At 48.3% G+C, this 18892-nt stretch overlaps 1 pseudogene; it reads left to right on the forward strand.

Moving 5' to 3' along the window:
• Positions 1-14535, forward strand: part of LOC144161949 (aurora kinase A-B-like) — a 46327-nt pseudogene extending 31792 nt beyond the window's left edge.
• The last annotated feature ends 4357 nt before the right edge of the window (positions 14536-18892 follow it).

Here is an 18892-nt window from a genome sequence, read left to right on the forward strand (position 1 = left end):
GTGAGTTAGACTAATCAGTGAAGCGCAGCATTATTGGACAGAGAAAACAGAAGGAAAAGCGCAAAGTATTAGCGCTGGGCACATTGGATAATGCAGGACCGGCCTGCCTTTCTGCACGTGTCGTCTGCTTGTTTAGTGCCGTTTTTTATCCAAGACGAAACACGTAGTGCCTGCAAGGTCGGGAGGTAAAGTTTCTTGCAAAAAAAGAAAGTGCGTGCCATATGCTATAAGCTCTCTCTGCTGTATCTGTTGTCAATATGCATTTGGATACGGTAAAAAACGCGAAGTTGTCTGCTTTACGAGTCCTGAAAAACTATTATACCACGCACCACGGCACTCGCTGCATTCGCCGTGATGAGGCGTTTGGATATGTTAAAGGTTGGACAAAGAAAGGAATGTCTAGAGCAAAATCTACCCTTTGATGTTTCGTTGATTTTATGGCTGAATTCAGCAAAAAGGGGCATAAAATATTCATGCGGAAATCGGCGCGGAATAATTTAAAACCATGCGATGGGCCTGCGGAAACACACTTGTCAAATAATATTAGCGCGTTTGATTCCCCGAAGCTATTCCTGTGCAAAGCAATTTAGACCACTTGGGGATCTTTACGTTCGTCGAAATTTCCACACATCGAAGTTTTCGTTTTATATTTACACCAGAAAAACGGCAGCCGGGTGCAGTGATCGAACCCGCATTCTTGTGGTCAGCAGCCAACGGCTCACCCACCGAGCAGCTATTGAGGGTCACACTTCTCAAGTATTTACACTCTCGAGGCGTGCTACCTTTTAAAAGAAAAGCAGGATTGCAACACGTATTCACATTCCCGGTGCTGGCCTTCGCCGTTGCGCACTGCAGCAATCTTAAGGCCCGTTTCTCATTACAAAGTCGCAGAGAGGGAAGGGTAAAGTCGGTGTTTCATATCGCCTGCAGGCTGCCGAGAGTGTGACATTTCGTTTGCTCAGACATGCACTCTGCTCGCGCCACCGGCAGCAGCATACCTTCGCAACATTGGTGCGCATAGCTCTCCTCATCTTGTGACGACGAAGAGAGCGTTGATAGTGTTGTGACTGATCTGAATGGAAAAAGGCGTGAGAAGTTGCTAAGTTGATGGTGCGTGAACGACGAAAGTCCCGAATGGCGTTGACCGCGTATTATCAACTACGGATGGCCGAACCGCTTCTTTGCGAACCAGTAACCCTTATTTCTTTTTTTCGGTTCAGTTCCGGTTCGGGTTCAGCGTGTTAAAAAAATAACGGTCCCGGTTCGGGTTCAGTTCCGGCAAAAATGCCAGTTCGGTTCCAGTTCTCGGTTCGGTTCGATTCAGGTTTGACACCCTGGAAATTTTGTTTACTATTTAAACCAAATCCCAATAACCTAGAACATATTGCGATGCTCGGTAAACAAACCGTGTATACGACCTGTACGCGGATGGGAAAGGCAGGCGCCCTCCCTCCCTCTCCCGCCTAATTATTTATTACGAAGTGTTATATATCTTGGATCGAGGCTGAGGCTGCCTATGATGGATATAACATTTTAATGTTTTGAACATTAAAGTTGATTTTTGTTTTAAATTGTTACATTTGCTCTCCTTATGTTGTCACATTTTTTGTGAGCACCTCTTCGCCCGGAAACTCGGAAAGAAATCCCGTGTACGCCACTGGCACATATGTACTCATAATGTAGACGTTCGTTGATATGCGCCCTACACACCATTATACGTTTGAAAACTGCCCTGATAAAAGTTATGGGGCTTAACACCGTTCGGTAAAAACAACCAGCTTGGGATAAAGATGATGTTCACTCAAACAGTGCGTGCAACTTTAAGCGCTCGAGAAAACAATAGCGCTCAACCCTACACCTCACGAAGTCCCGATCGCTTACGGCGCACGGAAAGCGTGTCTTGCCCTTGCGTTACTATCTTTACCGTGCAAAAAAAAAAAAAAAATGCTGTTTTGTAGCCTGGTTCTGTTTTGGTACCTAGATTACCCGGGTATCTCAAATAACATCCCTAAAAAGGCTAATCCGCCAGCTGTAGAAAAGTTTTCACCCGCGAGCGCCGATTTCTACGTGTAACAGACGGCGCGCCCGCAGGGCTTGACTTAATCTGGCAACAACACCCCAATGCTGCCTGCGCGCCGCCCGCTGACGGCGGTACTTTCCTAGTTCCAGTCACTTTACTTCGCACAAGACAGGGCCGCCATCTCGCTTGTTCGTCGGAAAACATCGATATTTGTAGTGCGCATCGGAACAACCTGACAACAGTAACGGCGTAACCCATATCAACGATGATTATTTGACGCGTCGCAGATTTTGGCGAAGTTGGAGTGCTTCGTGGCGCTGAGTTTTTCCGCACCGATTTTCTGGGGTTGCTTTGTGCAGCGAAAGCTGCTAATGCTGGGCCCCCTTCAGTGCCTGGGTGTAAGTGTAAAGTAGACTTGCAGGGAGCGCTTTGGGTCCAGATAGCAACTCGAGGGAGCGGCGGGAGTGACAACTTCTGCAAACACCGCCGGAGTCGACACTCCGAGTCTTCAGCAACTTGCTTAACCGACACAGCATGTGCGGCGGCTCAGAGAGCGCTTTTTCAGCGAGGTTGGTTGTCGGTTACGAAAAGGAACGCCGAATTCAAGCAGTGCGGACACCTCCAAGCCATAGGTTTTTGGAGTGCGAGATTTGCACGATGATGAAGCATATTAGCGCAGGAAAGTCACAAATATTTCTACGTTACTCTTTTGAAGCTGATGTCAATACATCAGCAACAACAGCGCCTATAAACAAGCGGTGTAGTATACTAGGAGGTATATACAGATTGACCCACTAATAGCATTGGTGAAAAAGTTAATACATTTCAGCATTTATGAAGCAGCGCTACCACAATGCTTCATCCCAAAGCATTCAGGTGAGGAGGTGGAGGATAAACTCTATTAAGAGCATCGTAATGTGGTGTGGGGCCCTCAGTCCAGGACTCCATTGGAGACCCCTGCCGCCACGGCCCTATCCACCAGCCTAAGCTGGGAATCGAGACCGGAGCTGGACAGCTCCCTCTCCGACTGCTCACGGGAAGGGTGCGCGATTATTTGAATTTTGTGTCTATGCTACGGGAGAAGCGAATTCGGCCAATGAAGATGACGATGAGTTGGCTCAAAAGTTCAGTCTATGCTGCATGGCTGCATCATACAATGCAAGCATGACGTTCTGCATTGCTCAGTTCCACAGCGCAGATCCCGTCTCTGGGTCAAACGGCATGCGTGTCCCAGACATTCCCCGACATCGCTTTGTTGGCTGAATGGATTGGTTGTATTGTAGGGAAGCTGAAGCTTTGAACCACTTGATTGTTTTAGGGTGCAGGCACGTTTCAGGCAATTAAAAAGTGACCAACAGAGGTTAGCAGTGTTGGGTTAATTGAAAATATTCATCTATTTGAAAGAGGAGGCTTACTCCAGGAAAGGCACAGCCCGCGGATAGTTTCTAACTCCGGGATCTAAAATATGCCGCGCGAGATGCCTATCAAACTGGTTACGTGTGCATCACTTTGTGCGGGAGACAGTCCATTGTAGCCACATTTACACTTCAACTACCAAATCTTGTTTGAGATACTTCCTAAAATAGCAGGGGGCGGAATAACGTTAACATTTTTGTGCGAAGCGCGAGAAGCACAGTTCAGCACAGCTGTCTATGCCCAGGATCATAATAATAATCATCCTATTTCTGTCCAAAAAAAGGACGGAGGCATCTCCCCTGCTAGCGTTGCTAACCTAACAATTCTAGCATAGAACTCGGCTTAGAACCTATCCGCTACTTTTATTATCTCATCCATGTGCGTCATGTTACCTTTTTCGTCTCAAAGTTCATACATTATAGCCTGACATAGTTGGGGGCATTGCAGCCATAACGTTAGGGTCGTAGTGCGCGCGCTTTGGGAGCATAGTCGTCAACTCGTTCTAACGTGACTTTTGGGAAACGCATTGCATCACGGCCTGCGGCCGCGAGATATTGCAAAAGCACACAAAAGAGCGACGTTTGAAAACGCTTCAAAAAAGAATACCAGCGTTCTCGGGACCTCTTCATATGAAAGACTAAGGCTCCAGAGGCTCAAGAAATAGGCCATTCTGGTACCGTACTACGCGGACTCACTTCATTTCAATTGAGGAGAATTAATGACTGCCAGCAATCTTCGCTCACGAATATATACTCCGCATCCCTTTTGCGCCCCTCGCGAGATCTCTTTATCGTTATTGTCATAAGCAATAACTGACAAAACATATGATGGTTTATTCAAGGAGTAGGCAATATTCATCCGCCAAGCCGACCAATGGGCTAAGTTGAAGCCAGTTGAAGCCCTTGAAGCCCTTGAAGTTGAAGCCTTTTTTCCGTACACGCGATTCCTGGTCCCAGAGGCTCTTCAGGGAGTGAACGCGCTCGTCAGCTTGCCCGCGAAATTCTCTTCCGGCCTCTGAAGACGCCTGCGAAACAAATCCTTCTCCACCTCTTCCCATCCCCACCTTAGCAGACCTTTCAAGCACCCGTTGCAAGTTCCCTCCTCTCCACGCCGAGCTTACCCGTCGCGAGCCAGTAGTTTTTCGGCAGGTACAAACGTGCGCACTATACCCACCCACTCGGCTCCATTTATTTCGAAGCCAGTCCCTCTATACCCAGGACCACCTTCTGCGAGACTTCCCACGCAACCCTGCACAACAACGCAATTACACCAGTGAGTTGGCGGCTGTTGCGGTGAGTTTCCAAGAACAACGAGAACTTGAGGCCCACATTATCAGAGCCTTAAGCAGCTGCCTGGCCCCAGGCGGCTGATGCATCTCAACTATCTCGTGATTAAAAAAACAAAGCCTCTTTCTTAAGAGAAAGATAGTTAAAATGCGAAGCTTTCTCTGATATAACCTGAGTCAACTTGGAAGTACATAATTCAAGCTGCTTCGAGCATGTCGGAATGGCGCAGTCGGATAGACGTCGGCTTCATAACGCGAGGGACCCAGGTTCGATTCCGACCGCGGAAGCGTTTCTTTTCTTGAGACGCTTGATGTGCCTACGTTTATCCCCATCACCGTCGTTTTGTGAAACCCATTGTGTAAAGTTGGCTTTCATGCATTGCGTAATGTAGTGACCTCAGACGCCAGCAGTGAGACATAGAAAGCTTCGCTTTAATAAGGTTTCTATCTATCTACCTATATTCACCCGGTAATGCACATGCATATGCAGTCCCAGTAGGTATAGTAATGCGCGAAATGAAATCATAAATATCCCGAGCAGGCGAAAAAAAAAAAAGAAACTGTGGGCACTTACGTCTGCCTTTGTGGATGGCATGATAGCAATAGGATGGCATGAAGGCATGATAGCAGTGGGAATAGGCAGATCGCTCGTGAGCCTCAGGCGCAGTGCTAATCGTCACTAGCCAATAATATTCCCTTGAGTGGGCATGTGACCACCCCGAAGACCATTCGGATCCCCGTTGACAAGCTAGGAGACTGTATTATGGTAGCCCCGTGTAATCAACTCGAGACACGCGCGCCGTAGCAGTAGACTATCGCCAGGGGAGACCGTCCAGCTTTCGCATTGAAGGACATCAGCGGGCTTAACTAAGTGCAGTTCGAAAGGCGTGTTTTGAGTAATGTAGGTGTAGAGTATTTGCTAAGTTACGTACGTTTCTTTGGGTATCCTTGGGTTCAAACACCGTTTGTGCCACGGTTTTGTACAGCGAAGCGGTATATATGGCTATTCCCCCCAGAGAGAGAGAGAGAGAGAGAGAGAGAGAGAGAGAGAGAGAGAGAGAGAGAGAGAGAGAGAGAGAGAGAGAGAGAGAGAGAGAGAGAGAGAGAATAAACTTTATTAAGAGCATGGTAATGTGGTGTGGGGTCCTCAGTACACGACTCCATTGGAGACCCCTGCCGCCTAGGCTCTTTCCACCAGCCTAAGCTGAGAATTGAGATGGGAGTTGGACAGCTCCTTCTCCCACTGCTCAAGGGAAGGGTACGCGATTATCTGAATTTTGGGGTTTGCCGAACACTCCCATACGATGTGGTACAGGGTGCCCGGGGCAGCGTAAAATTTGCACAGCGGAAAGTACTGTGTTGGATGAAGCAAGTGGAGTTTGGTCAAATCAGGAAAGGTATTTGTTTGAAGGAGCTGGAGGCAGGGCTTCTGCCCCTTGATTACAGATTCGTGAGAGGGAAGATAAATCATTCTTTGGTACTTATAGTAGTCCGTTATCTCTTGATACGTAACCAAAGGATACGCAGTCTCTAACCAAGACGCTCGTGTCGCCTTTCGGCGATGTCGTGGGCGGTCGTGTTGCCCTGGAGGGTTGAGTGGGCTGGCGTCCAAACAATCTTTTGTTTTCTTGCGGGTGGTTTTTGCAGCAGGATGTCCAGAGCCATCTTGGAAATTCTACCACAAAGGAAGTTTCCGCAAGCCTATTACGACTCTGTATAAACTGTATCCGCATTTTTCTGGGATATGGCCAGAGCACTGGCCGCTTCCTCGGCCTGTGTAGTGGTTGTGAAGGGTAAAGTGACGCTAGTTCTAAAGAGTGTTCTAAAACTGGTGAAGGATGAACGAAACAAGCAAGATGCTCGAAAAGAGAGAGATAAAAGGAAAGTCACAACTATCCCATACATTCACACGCTTTCGCATAATCTGAGGAAAATTGCAAAACGCGCTAACGTGAACGTCCTGTTCTCCGCTCCTAAGAAGCTATCCAAGCTTTGCAACAAAGTTAATGAGGGCCGCGTCAAGTCTGGCGCGTGTAGCACCAAACATCGCACGCCGTTCGTGGCCTGCTCGGATGGGGTGGTTTATTCGATACCGCTGAAAAAATGCAAGAAAAAGTACATCGGACAGACTGGAAGATGTGTCAATGACAGATTGCGCGAGCATCGCAATAACCTGAAAAAGGGAGATAACGGACATCTAGGCGCACATTGTAAAGATTGTGGTTGTTATCCTAACCTCAAAAAATGCTCCATACTTTATAAAGGTAGCAATCAAATGACACGGGAGATCGTTGAAGCGTACGAGATATATTCTAACAAAGACAAGTGTGTCAGCTACCCTTTGGTGTTCTTAACCTACAAAGAAATTGCCTTTTTATCTGGTGACAGCACGTGAGCTGCAGTGATGGCTTGAAATTTCTGTGTTCTTTCATATTCCCTCTTTCTGTTTTGTTGCGACATAATTCTGTATTTATGTAATTTTGTGCAATAAACATCTGCTGTTAGTCTGCGCTGTGTCCCGTCTACGCCTCGTCCTCGTCCCTTTGCGCTGTTCCGAGAATGCTATATCAACACGCCCAAGCTTATACCTTAGTTAACCATTACAGAGGTCTCTCTCTCTCTCTCTCTCTCTCTCTCTCTCTCTCTCTCTCTCTCTCTCTCTCTCTCTCTCTCTCTCTCTCTCTCTCTCTCTCTCTCTCTCTCTCTCTCTCTCTCTCTCAGTGGCAAAGTACAAACAAACGCCTTTTGTTTCGTGCACTTGGAAGGGCACTGATTTTTTAACAGCGAAGCTGTTTAGCAAATCGTAATTTCTCGTTTCCACAGTTAAAAATACCAAGAAAATGGCGAGCGCTCGTGTGTGCGTGCCTCTCGACGACCGCCAAGCCTCCCCGGCGGCGTATTTCTAAACGCTTCGCTGCACAGAACACCCACGTGACATGCCTGTTCGCGCGATGGAGAACGGTAATTAAACCTGGTCATTGGATGCGCCGCAAACCTAAAGTGACCTGAAACGTACCATTATTAAGGAAAGAACGCGTATATTTGAGTTTAGAAAAAAACTTAAATATAGAAAAAAATTAAGCAATGAAAAAACAAAAAACAAAGAGACAGATCTTCTGGGGCTCGAACCAAAGCCGCCAGCGCTATGCGTCGAGGCTACAGAGCCCGAACGGCGGGCTCGTTTTAGCGGCGCTCAAAAGAATAGCGCGCGAAGTGACATCACACATGTCATGTGGGTGCTCTGTGCAGCGAAGCGTTTGGAAACACGCTCTCCGATGCATGTTTGTGAAGCCAAGCACACCCACTTAGGGAGATTGGCCAAGACTGCGGCGACCACCCGGCAGTTAAATAAAACAAGAAAATGCGAGCGCTCGTGTGTGCGTGGCTCGCGGCGACCGCCTAGCGTCCCTAACGCACGTTTGCAAGCCACGCATATCCACTTAGGGAGCTGGCCAAGATTGGCGAAAAAAAAAAAAAGAACTCCAGCGTTTGGCGTAATCGTGGCAACACTTGCTCGGAACGAGAGGTATTCTGCCGTTCGCCGTAATCGTGGCAACATTTGCTCGGAACGAGAAAGACACGTCATAGCGTACGCCACTCCAAGGTGATGTCCAATGGTTATCACTTCCAGAAAAATGAAGGAAGCTAACACTTACAGGAACAATGATGGAGTAAACGTCGTTGCGGCAACGAAGAAGCAAATCGGCTGCAATCGTGGACTTAAACCGTCGTGAGTCGTGAAGGTTGCGTACAGCTTCGCTACCTTGATGTCTTACGCGTTAGTGTGAGCTTCCTTCATTTTTTGCTTTAGTTAAAAGCCGTGGTATTTCGGGATCATCCGCTGCTCACAACGCCAGGTGTTCCGCCCCATGAGGCACATAATGCTTTCGGATTACAATGCGTTCATCCACCATTGCTTGCTTGTTACTAGGATCGACCAGGCCGTCTCCGGCGACATACTGAGCGCAGACCAACAATTTTCAGCGTATAGAAAAAAAAAAAATGGCACGGAAGGTCGTAGGGCCCCCATACGTTATTATGAAAGGGCTCACAATGCCCATGAAAAAATGTCTTCCCATCAATGCATTTCCGTTCAGAGGTGAAGCCGACTTTAAGAAGATCAGTGTAAGCTCGGTTTTTGTAAGCTGGCTTTTCCACATTGTGTCTTTTACAGTGAAGCATAGCCATTTACGGAAGGAGTGTGGTTACAACACCACCTTACAATTCCTCACAACCACCGCCGCCTTTTTCCGACACGTATGTGTTGTTGTTGTTGCCGTCATTCGTTGTCATTACGGGGGGATTGGCCAAGAATTGGGCCTTAAGAGGGCTAGTGCGCCCGATTCACAAAACTGTAAATTAGATACTTAAGCATTTAAATGACGAAACAGCGCATAATCACGAGGCAACTGGTAAAGAAGTTCAAAGCAGAGGTTGAAAGAGAAAAATGAACTTTTTGTGCATGAAAAGATGCACTCAAGAATAGCAGCTAGCATACTCCTTGCCCCGCACGGGGACTCCCCCCTCCCCCCGACATTGAGGAATGCCAAAGCGCTCCTCGGCGGCCACCTGTGCGGTCCATTACAGCCTCCGCCGTGATTTGCGTAGCCACTTATAATGAAATGCCACTGCCAATCATGTGTCCTCAGCCCGTGACGTAGAGATCTCAACATGGAAAATCCTCAATATATCTAAACTCCAACATACCAAATCACACCAGAGCTCCGGCTTCGCTGGACTTCCCACTTCACTTGGCGGACTGGCTCGGAATTTTGGTTCTCTAGGGTACAAACATTTGGAAGCGCCAGATACGGACAATCGTGCGAAAGCACACATATTTCTATTAATGAAGTGTAGTCTGATATCCTACAGATGGTATGTGCTACTTTGTGGGTATGTTTACCTTGGTGGTCTTCAGAGTGCGCACATAGGTTGTAGTTTTTTTTTTATTGCGGAAGTTTGCTATTCAGCATAAGGAAAAATTAAATGTACAGATACACTCCGGATTCCCGAAGGAATCGTAGCGAGGGGCCACGATGTGGACCTTGTATCCACGCCATGAAATGTGGTGGACGTTCGGGGCGCGGGCCACAGGTGGCGATGTGCACAACGGGTAGGCTTCGCAGAGCAGGGTAACTCCACACAAGGTGCTCTGCTGTAGCCTGGTCAACAGGAGCGGGGCAAAAGGTGCAAGTGGAGTTGAACGGGGCATGGTATTGAGGTGGCCAGGACCTCGTCACAGCTGGCGTGAGGGCGACTCCCATGCAAAGACGTCTGAGCAGGACCTCATCTTGGCGAGACAACCCGCCAGGGAGATCCGTACCGCGTGGGGGTATGAAAGCGCGCGCGGTGTGCCGTAGACGTTCTTTTTTACTGGCAAGGTGAACACCGTTTGACGAAGGTGCAAGAGGAGCTGGATATTGCACACGCACGGGGTGTGTTCCGGCATCTGCAGCCTGCATTGCGGGGTGGCTGCTCCGTTGGCGCCATGGCACGCGCACACGACATGGGTAAGTACTTTGTCCTGGATTTCTAGCAGAAGTTCGTTGGACGTGAGAGTTTTACGAAGCTCTCGCACAGCTGCAGACGAATCAGTGCAAATTGTACACTGTGGTGAAGCGCGGATGATTATCAACGATGTGTGTAGCAGAGCATCCCGCACTGCAAGGAGTTCTGCCTGCGCTGATGGCCACTTCTCCGTTGTTATGTAAGTGCAGGTCACTGGATCGGGAGCCACAGTCGGGCAAAGTAGAACGGTATGAAGTAAGGTATAGGAAGCACTGGCGTCAACAAATATCAGCAAAGAGGAAGGGCTAGCAATGTCCATAGAAGGCGGAATCGGAGCACCAACTGTTCGGGGATGAATACGGGCAACAGGTCGTGTATCCGTTAATGGTGGAACTTCCATGGGGGCCGTATATTGGTGTTTGGTAGTGGTGGGGCTGGTAAACCGGTCATATACGCTGCAAGAGTGGGGGAATCTGGTTCAAGGGCTTGTTTTTGGAGGCGGGCTTGTCGACGCTGATGCACTAGCTCATCAAATATGTTGAGCTGTGCTTCTTGTTGGACGGGGGGGTGGGGGTGGGGGGTGAGGGCTGGAAGACCAGTTATAGCTCGTATAGCCGAATTGTTTATTGATTCAAGTGGCGCCCAGTCTGACTTTGTAAGGAAGTGAAATTGAGCTCACACGATCAATCAGGTGATAGAGAAGTGCGCTGAGTATGCTGAGCCCCTATATATAGCCTTCATAGATTATGAGAAAGCATTTGACTCGGTCGAAACCCTAGCAGTCATTCAGGCATTACGGAACCAGGGGGTAGATGAGCATTATGTAAGAATACTAGAGGATATCTACAATGGGTCTACAGCTACCATCATCCTCCATAGGGATAGCAGTAAAATACCTATAAGGAAGGGTGTCAGACAAGGAGACACAACCTCTCCAATGTTATTCACAGCATGCTTACAAGAATTATTCAGAACGTTGGATTGGGAACAGGTGGGAGTAAGGGTTAATGGAGAATACCTCAGTAACCTCAGATTTGCTGATGACGTTGCCTTGCTAAGTAACTCGGGGGACGAATTGCAAAGCATGTTTTCCGCACTGGGTGAACAGAGTAGAACCGTGGGCCTGAAAATTAATATGCAGAAAACTAAAGTAATGATCAATAACCTCGGGACAGCACAGCAGTTTGAGATAGGTGGCGAGGCAGTGGAAGTGGTAAGCGAATATATCTACTTAGGCCAAGTTGTGACCCCAGATCCCAACCATGAGGCAGAGATAATTAGAAGGATCAGAATGGGGTGGGGTGCATATGGCAGACATTCTCAGATAATGAATAGCAGCCTACCATTGTCGCTGAAGAAGAAAGTGTATGTCAGCTGCATCTTACCGGTACTCACCTACGGGGCAGAAACTTGGAGGCTCACTAAGAGGGTTCAACTTAAATTGAGAACGACTCAGCGGGCAATGGAGCGGAAAATGATAGGTGTAACATTAAGGGACAAGAAGAGAGCGGAGTGGGTCAGGGAGCAAACTGGTGTTAAAGACATATTAGTAGAAATTAAGAAGAAGAAATGGACGTGGGCAGGGCATGTAATGCGAAGGCAAGATAACCGCTGGTCATTAAGGGTAACAGAGTGGATCCCTAGAGAAGGCAAGCGTTGCAGGGGGCGGCAGAAAGTTAGATGGGCGGATGAGATCAAGAAGTTTGCAGGGATAAATTGGTCACAGTTGGCACAGGGCCGAGGTAATTGGAGAATAATGGGAGAGGCCTTTGCCCTGCAGTGGGTGTAGATAGGCTGGTGATGATGATGATGATGATTATGATGAAATTGAGCTTGATAAACTATGCGAAGCTGAAGAATGGCTCGGACAAGCATGCGAGCCATCTTGGAGGCCGCACCGCCGGCTTTTCGAGACATGCGAGGGAACAGATGCAGCGATTTTTAAGCTTGATGCTTTGCAGAACGAATACAAGGTTTTGCAGAACCGGTTGCCGTAATATCCAAGCCCAACGCCTGTAGGGTAGATGCTGTAGGTATAGGCGTGACTTGAACAGAAAGACGGATAGGGGAGGTTACGAAGCGCCGACGGCCCCATGCGTTGGCCACGGTGAGAAGTGCTGTTTTGTTAGGAGAGAGCGTGAGGCCAAGATACCTGCACCAAGAATTGGTTTCATCTAGAGCTTGTTGCAGGCGAACACTTTGGACGTGAAGGTCCTGGTGAACAGACCATACCGTGATGTCGTCTGCATAGATGATACTATAGATGTGTGGAACAGCACCAAGTCATCATGCAAGAGGTATCATGGCCATGTTAAAAAGCAAGGGGGCCAGGACAGATCCCTGAGGCACACCACAGCGGGGCTGGAAAGAACCGGTTGTTGTAGTTGCAGCATTTTTTTGGGAAGGATGGCTGTAGGTCACGGTGAGAGAGAGGGGGGATATAATATGGGACGTTGCAGCCAGTGGTCGCCTTGGAGCGCACAGGATGGTGTCGTCGAGAGTTGCGAAAGGCGCTCGGGGAGTCTAAAAGACAATGTTGATGGCTAGATCTGGTGCGGGGGTAGATCTACGCTACACGGCTTGCACTAGAATGCTTTTAATGAACGAAATTGCTATGAGGTAAGTGTGCCCGTGTTTAAAGTATGTGTGTAGACGGGACAGTAAGATCAAGAGAGGACGGTGAAAAATTGCGGTATAGAGAGAATTCAGGGCTGACAAACAAAATGATGGAGATTTGCCTGTAAGTTGGAAGCAGCAAGGACATTTCTGGGTCGAGAGGGGTGCTTACCTTTTTCGAAACTTTTCAAGGCACACAACATTCAGATTTATAGGCCCGCAGTTTTACAGTCAAGCTGTTCTCCTTACTCTGAGACCGGCTAGCAGTATAGACCACCAAATCTACTGTGATGCTTGTCCAGATTTTGGCAGGGATTCCCTTGGAAGTTGGGAAGAATTATAGGAAATGTAAAACTCCGATAGGCTTTCCTAGCAAGGCAGCGCGAAATGCAACCAAGCCCCACCTCAGTAGGTTCAAATTTATCTGTAAAGTTAACGATATTGATACAGCCTTAAGTAAGGCAACAAGATGGTTCGGTGGTTTGTACTGGGGTGAGACATAATTCTATCTCGGTATTGATCATAGCTCCGCTCATAGATAGTGTAAAAAAAAGGGTAAAACAGTGATCGACGAAGAAGCAAGCTTCCCTGAATGCTCTCATCTGCTTCCATTACTCTTCCTACTCCTCCCACTCTTGAATCAACAGACTGAATTCGTTCTTCTGCTTTTGTATTTTATCTCAAAAATTGATTTAAATTAACAAAAATTCTTCTTGGCCAATCCCCTTAAGTGGGTATGTGCCCTTTTTATGGGTCACTACCACCATCACGCTATTTTTGTCTCACCTAATTGGTTTCATGAATACAACAAATTCTTCTTGGCCGATCCCCTTTGCGCCATTGTTTATGGGCCACCGCCACCACCAGCCAAAACGATGGGCCGCCTCCCGGCTCTCTTGTATTCTCCCACCTTTTAACAGCTGCTTCCTTTATTACGGCCGTGGGCTTACCATGAGTTGAAGAGAAATTTTGACAGGGATGAATGAGCTGCGCTTTTTTGGCCTCACTGCAGCCTGCTACTAGCGTGGCAAAACGGACTCACGCCTCTTACTGCCCCCATCGGCCAGCCCATGTTCAGCTGGTTTCCCCACGAAACGTGGGTCTATATCATCTTGGGAGTTCACACACCGCCGGGATTTCTACAGCAAGGATCACCATCGCTACGTACTTCACGGACCAGCAGGCAGCAACATACATCTACAAGCTGTGCCAAACCCTGGATGTCTGCCACGGGTGCAAGGTTGTTCATCGAAGTATGAAGCCCGAGAGCCTACTGGTACGGCGTTATAGAGTGATGAATGTGAGTGATGCTAGATGGGACGTGCACGTCCCTGCTTCCAGGTGGCACACCATGTACAGCACCCTGGACTATATTTCCCCGTAGTTGGTCCACGGCAAAGTGTGCGATGGGAAAGTGGAACAATGGGCACTGGGTATCCTGATTTATGGGTTCTTGATCGGAAAGCCGCACTTCGAGTGCTTCAACACTCAGGAGACGTGCCGGTGCATCTGTCAGGGGGCTGTCCATTTTCTACCACATGTTAAGGCCGAAGCGAAGAACCTCATCAAGAAACTGCTCAAGAGGCAGTCTGTTGAACTGATTGCGCTTGACGATATCCTGGCCCATCCATGGGTCGCAAAAAAAAAAAAAAAGAAGCAGGGCAAGACCATCAAGTACAAGACTTTCTGAGCAAGGACATGTTCGGCTAGCCTGGTTTCACGTGAAGGCTCCGAGGACCACAAAAATAGAATATGATGGTCTGATATCGTGCTGAGTCCCTTTATTTCAATGAAACCGAAATAATGACCCTTGAAGGATAGTAATATCTGCGAACATCCAAGGATGCCAGGCATCCCTCGAGCAACTCTAGCGAATTTTTAAAGCAAAGCTTTCTACCTCTACCCCCCAAGGGTTCTTTCGCGACCGTTGGTGTCACCAGAAAACTCCAGCGAACAAATAAAAGAATTCACTGGCATCGCCGGGAATCGAACCTGGAACTAATAGACTATCAAGGCGAGAGCCCGTTGTCTTACCGATTCAGCTACGAGCCCACGCGAACACGGAAAGACAAATGGTGTACTCACCAAGCACATCTACGGGTTTACCCCCTGCCTTCTCACTGAATGCCACGTGAAAGCGTCACACAGCCACTCACGCCCGTCTAGCGGCCCTGTGCGCACCTTGCTCATGTGCTAAGAGTTACAAAAATTAAAGGAAGCTCACACCAATCCATGGAATCTCACTTTTAGTACGCCAATGTGCTAAAGCCTGTGGCTTCCAGTGTTCACGTAAAAAATCACAGCTCCTTGTCGTCCACCCCCACGCCAAATCAAGGAACACATTCAAATACTCCTTGATGACCAGGCCATCACTCCAAACCCCAGGATCAAGATCCTGGGCCTACATTTCCAGGCCAACACCAGGAGTAACGTCTCCTTGCAGCGCCTCAAAAACAGCATTAATCTAATCATACACATGATCAGGCGAGTTGCCACCAAGAGGCGAGGCCTAAAACAATCCGGTACCTTTCGATTAATTGAAGCTTTTGTCCTCTCGAGAGTTACTTACGACAAACCCCTATCTTCTACTCGACAAGGAAGACATAAAGATGCTTTATATAATGATTAGAAAGGCGGTCGAGCAGGCCATTGGTCTTCTCATGAGTGCGTCCACACAGAGGCTGCTTAGCACGGGGCTCCACAACACGGTGGAAGAGCTGATAGAAGGCCATCTTGCTAACCAGAAGGTCCAATTTAGAACTGCGCTGGGTAACCGCATGCTTCACCAGATTGGCTGGGCAGCCCAGAATGTCACTCCGCTTGACGTACTCCCAGACTCTTGGCGACTAAAACTAAAGATGCTCCGTTTGCTTAGAAATATGAACCCCTCACATGACGAGGGTCAACGAAAAGCACGGGCTCAAGCGGTAAACACCACCCTCGGTGGGGCTCATGCAGTTATCTACACAGACTTCTCCTAACATCGAGGGCAGCAACACGCCATCATCGTGGCTACCTCCGCAACCAACCTCCTTGCGCGTACCTCGCTTAGGACCCAACAAATGACGGCAGCAGAAGAGGCAGCCATCACCTTGGCTCTCACTCATCCAGGGGTTCGGAGGGTAATCACCGATTCCCAGCAAGCCTACTGGAATTACCAGCCGGGTTGGGTGTCCTGACCTGCACTGTGCGTGCTAAAAAACCACTCCCCAAACGGTTCCATTCAGCTCATCTGGACACCGCCTCACGCTTCAATGGAGGGAAACAACTACGCCCACCCAACAAGCCTGCGCTTTTGCCTCCCGTTCAATGAAGCTGCACGAGGACAGTCACCCGCTTGTCACGTCCAGGGAGATAATCCAGCATTATCGCCTTCTGAGACAGACCGTACATTCGCCTTACCCTGACCTTTTCAGAGTACAACTAACTACCCTACGGCTCATAAAATCCAGGCTCCTTCCCACAGCCTACGCGTCTTCACGTAATGCATCCGAATCGCTACGACGCTGAATGCAAATTTTTCTCAGAAGTAGGAATACTCCGCCCCGTAATCGGGGTGTGCGACTTTAGCCCTGAGCACCCCCCTCTCTTTCCGTCAACTACCCAACAAGAGCAATGGGAGATGCTGCTGTCCAGGCCCTCTCTACCTACCCAGCTTCAGCGGGTGGACAGAACACAGGCCGCGCCGACTGCATATGGGCCCCACAGAAGAAGGAATCACTCCCCAAAGCTGCACTCTGGACCGTTCAGAAATCTGAACAGAAGTATTTCTTCTTCCTCCTTCTAAGCCGCAAGTCTCGTCGCCTCCGTCCGCGGCGCAGAGACGGAGAAGTCAGATCGTCTAACACCGGGTTGGAGCTTAGTTTGATTTTATAAAAAAAAGTTTCCACTCTTGCTACATCAACTCAACCAAACACCGTTCATGCATCATGCATTGATTTAACCTTACCAAGAATATCTCTTTGAAGTAATAAATGGTGTGGTTAAGTGCATTTCACTTCTCTCTGGTTTTACTATTTGTAGAGCGATGTGAGTGATTTTAAGTGACGTCGCATGAGTAATCGTTATGGGTGCCGTTTACAGCTTTGCTTTCCAACCACATTCACGGGGTGGATTGGCGCGATTTTTTTCCCCTGTGGTAAGCATGCAGTAACAAGGCCCCGGAGTTATATTCAAGGAGTTGGGGTACAGTCAAGGCAGTGCCTATACCGTGGACCAGTTGATGAGGATTATCATAAACACAGGATAATATGCAGCGTTATTCTGTGGACAAGACAACAGGGTAAAGTTCAGGTTTATTCTGGGACGGTACCACGGTACAGTTGACACTTACTCGTCTAAAGCAACCTAAAAGATACAAACCCAACCTTATCTACATAATTAATACGTGAAATTGACTTAAGATAATAGGTTACAGCAAAAAAAGTTGCTGGGACTCGAACCCAGGGCGTTAGCGCCAAAGCCCAATACTCTACCCCTGCGCCACGGAAGCCGATGACCAGACCGTCTTTAGTAGTCACCTTTATTTAGAAGAACGCTCAGCTTTATTCTGTGGTCTGGACCACAGAATAAAGCTGAGCATTCTTCTGTTGTCTGGTCCGCAGAATAGGCAGTGCGGACACTCAACCCTTCCCAGGCAGCCAAATGGGTACGGTAAAACACGTCGGATAAGTATACGTCATACCCATTGATGAGTGTGCGTTCACAGTAGGCTGCTAGCAATGCTGTAAAAGGAAACGCAAATAATCTTGGCAGTTTTAACCAGCACTTCGTTGCCGGGTGTGCACCAACCTAGACGAAAAGTTTGGGGTTGAGGTCTTACGACGTCCACCGGTACCCGCAGCTTGACTTGCAATGAGTATAATGAGTATATGCATGCCAATTCAGGACGTGACCTCGAAGTGTGGCGTTAGGCCTCACGTCGTATAGGCACCGGTCACTGCTCAGAGGGCGCGACGAATAAAGTACACCCAGCGCAGCCCCACGGAAGCTTGAGCTAACTTTGGGTCGGTGAGAGCCAGACGGCCGCCGCGCGTTCATAGATTCGGCACCTCTCGGTTGTTTGTGCGATTCTGTGATTGTTTTTGAAAGGTGTCTCGTGCTTGAAAACTGTTCTGGAAAATAGTTTCTTCATGTCTCAAGTGCTTCTGTGCGATTTCCGGACAATTACGGGGCTGAGCTACTACTGTCGGCTTCACGTGCGCGAGAAGTTAGAGATTGTACGTTCCCGCGCGCGTTTGCGCCGTGAAAGAAATTTATGGGACAGACATCGTTGCGAAGTCCCATTCTCAGCAAAGGAAGCTTATTTACGGCGCCAATTCAGGTCAGTATTATTTTTTTCTTGTTTTACAGCCTAATAAAGTGACCCCAGCGTATACCACGGCGCTCAACGACAGAAGCGTGTTTGTGTTGTTCCCTCTGCTTGCGCAACCACACTGCAGTTACTTTTCCGGTTGCCCTTCTTCAGCTCCGTTGATGTGGTCACTAATTAACAACGGATTCCAAACGTTATTACCTGATGACAAAGTAAACGCAGTTGGAAATTTGTTGGAAACACAGTTGTAAATCTGCTGCGGAGCTGCGGTTGTCTTTACGAAGATTCCGTTTAGTTTCGGCTTCTATCTTGTGAGTAATGTTAGAGTCGTCTAAGCGGCTAATTGTGATACAGTTTGTTCAGGCCGTTCAGAACTCTGCAAAAAAGTATTTCCTCCTCCTCCCCACCCTCTGCTTAAACAATAGCAACCTCTACTTTCAGAGTACGTACGCAAAACGCATTAAGAAGTCAGCGCGAGTGAATGCAACCTTGCCTTTGATAGCTCGCCAGCCTCTCGCTTGGAATGCGTGGTCGAACTCTGTACAATTCGGGAAACAAAGTGGGGCAGTAATCGGGATGCGTACTGACCGTCTTGACATTGCATTTGGCATCACCCGCGAAGTGCTGCGAACATATTCTTGTGCCGCCTTTTGGCATCCATTCGGTGCCGTGAATGTCGCTAAAAAAAGGTTACTGCTGATAAAACAATAGTGTCGGAAGCCGTAATACCTTT

The sequence above is a fragment of the Haemaphysalis longicornis genome, unplaced genomic scaffold, assembly GCF_048455015.1.
Source record: "Haemaphysalis longicornis isolate Haplotype H1 unplaced genomic scaffold, Haemaphysalis longicornis Haplotype H1 scaffold_1, whole genome shotgun sequence".
Classification (NCBI taxonomy): Eukaryota; Metazoa; Arthropoda; class Arachnida; order Ixodida; family Ixodidae; genus Haemaphysalis; species Haemaphysalis longicornis.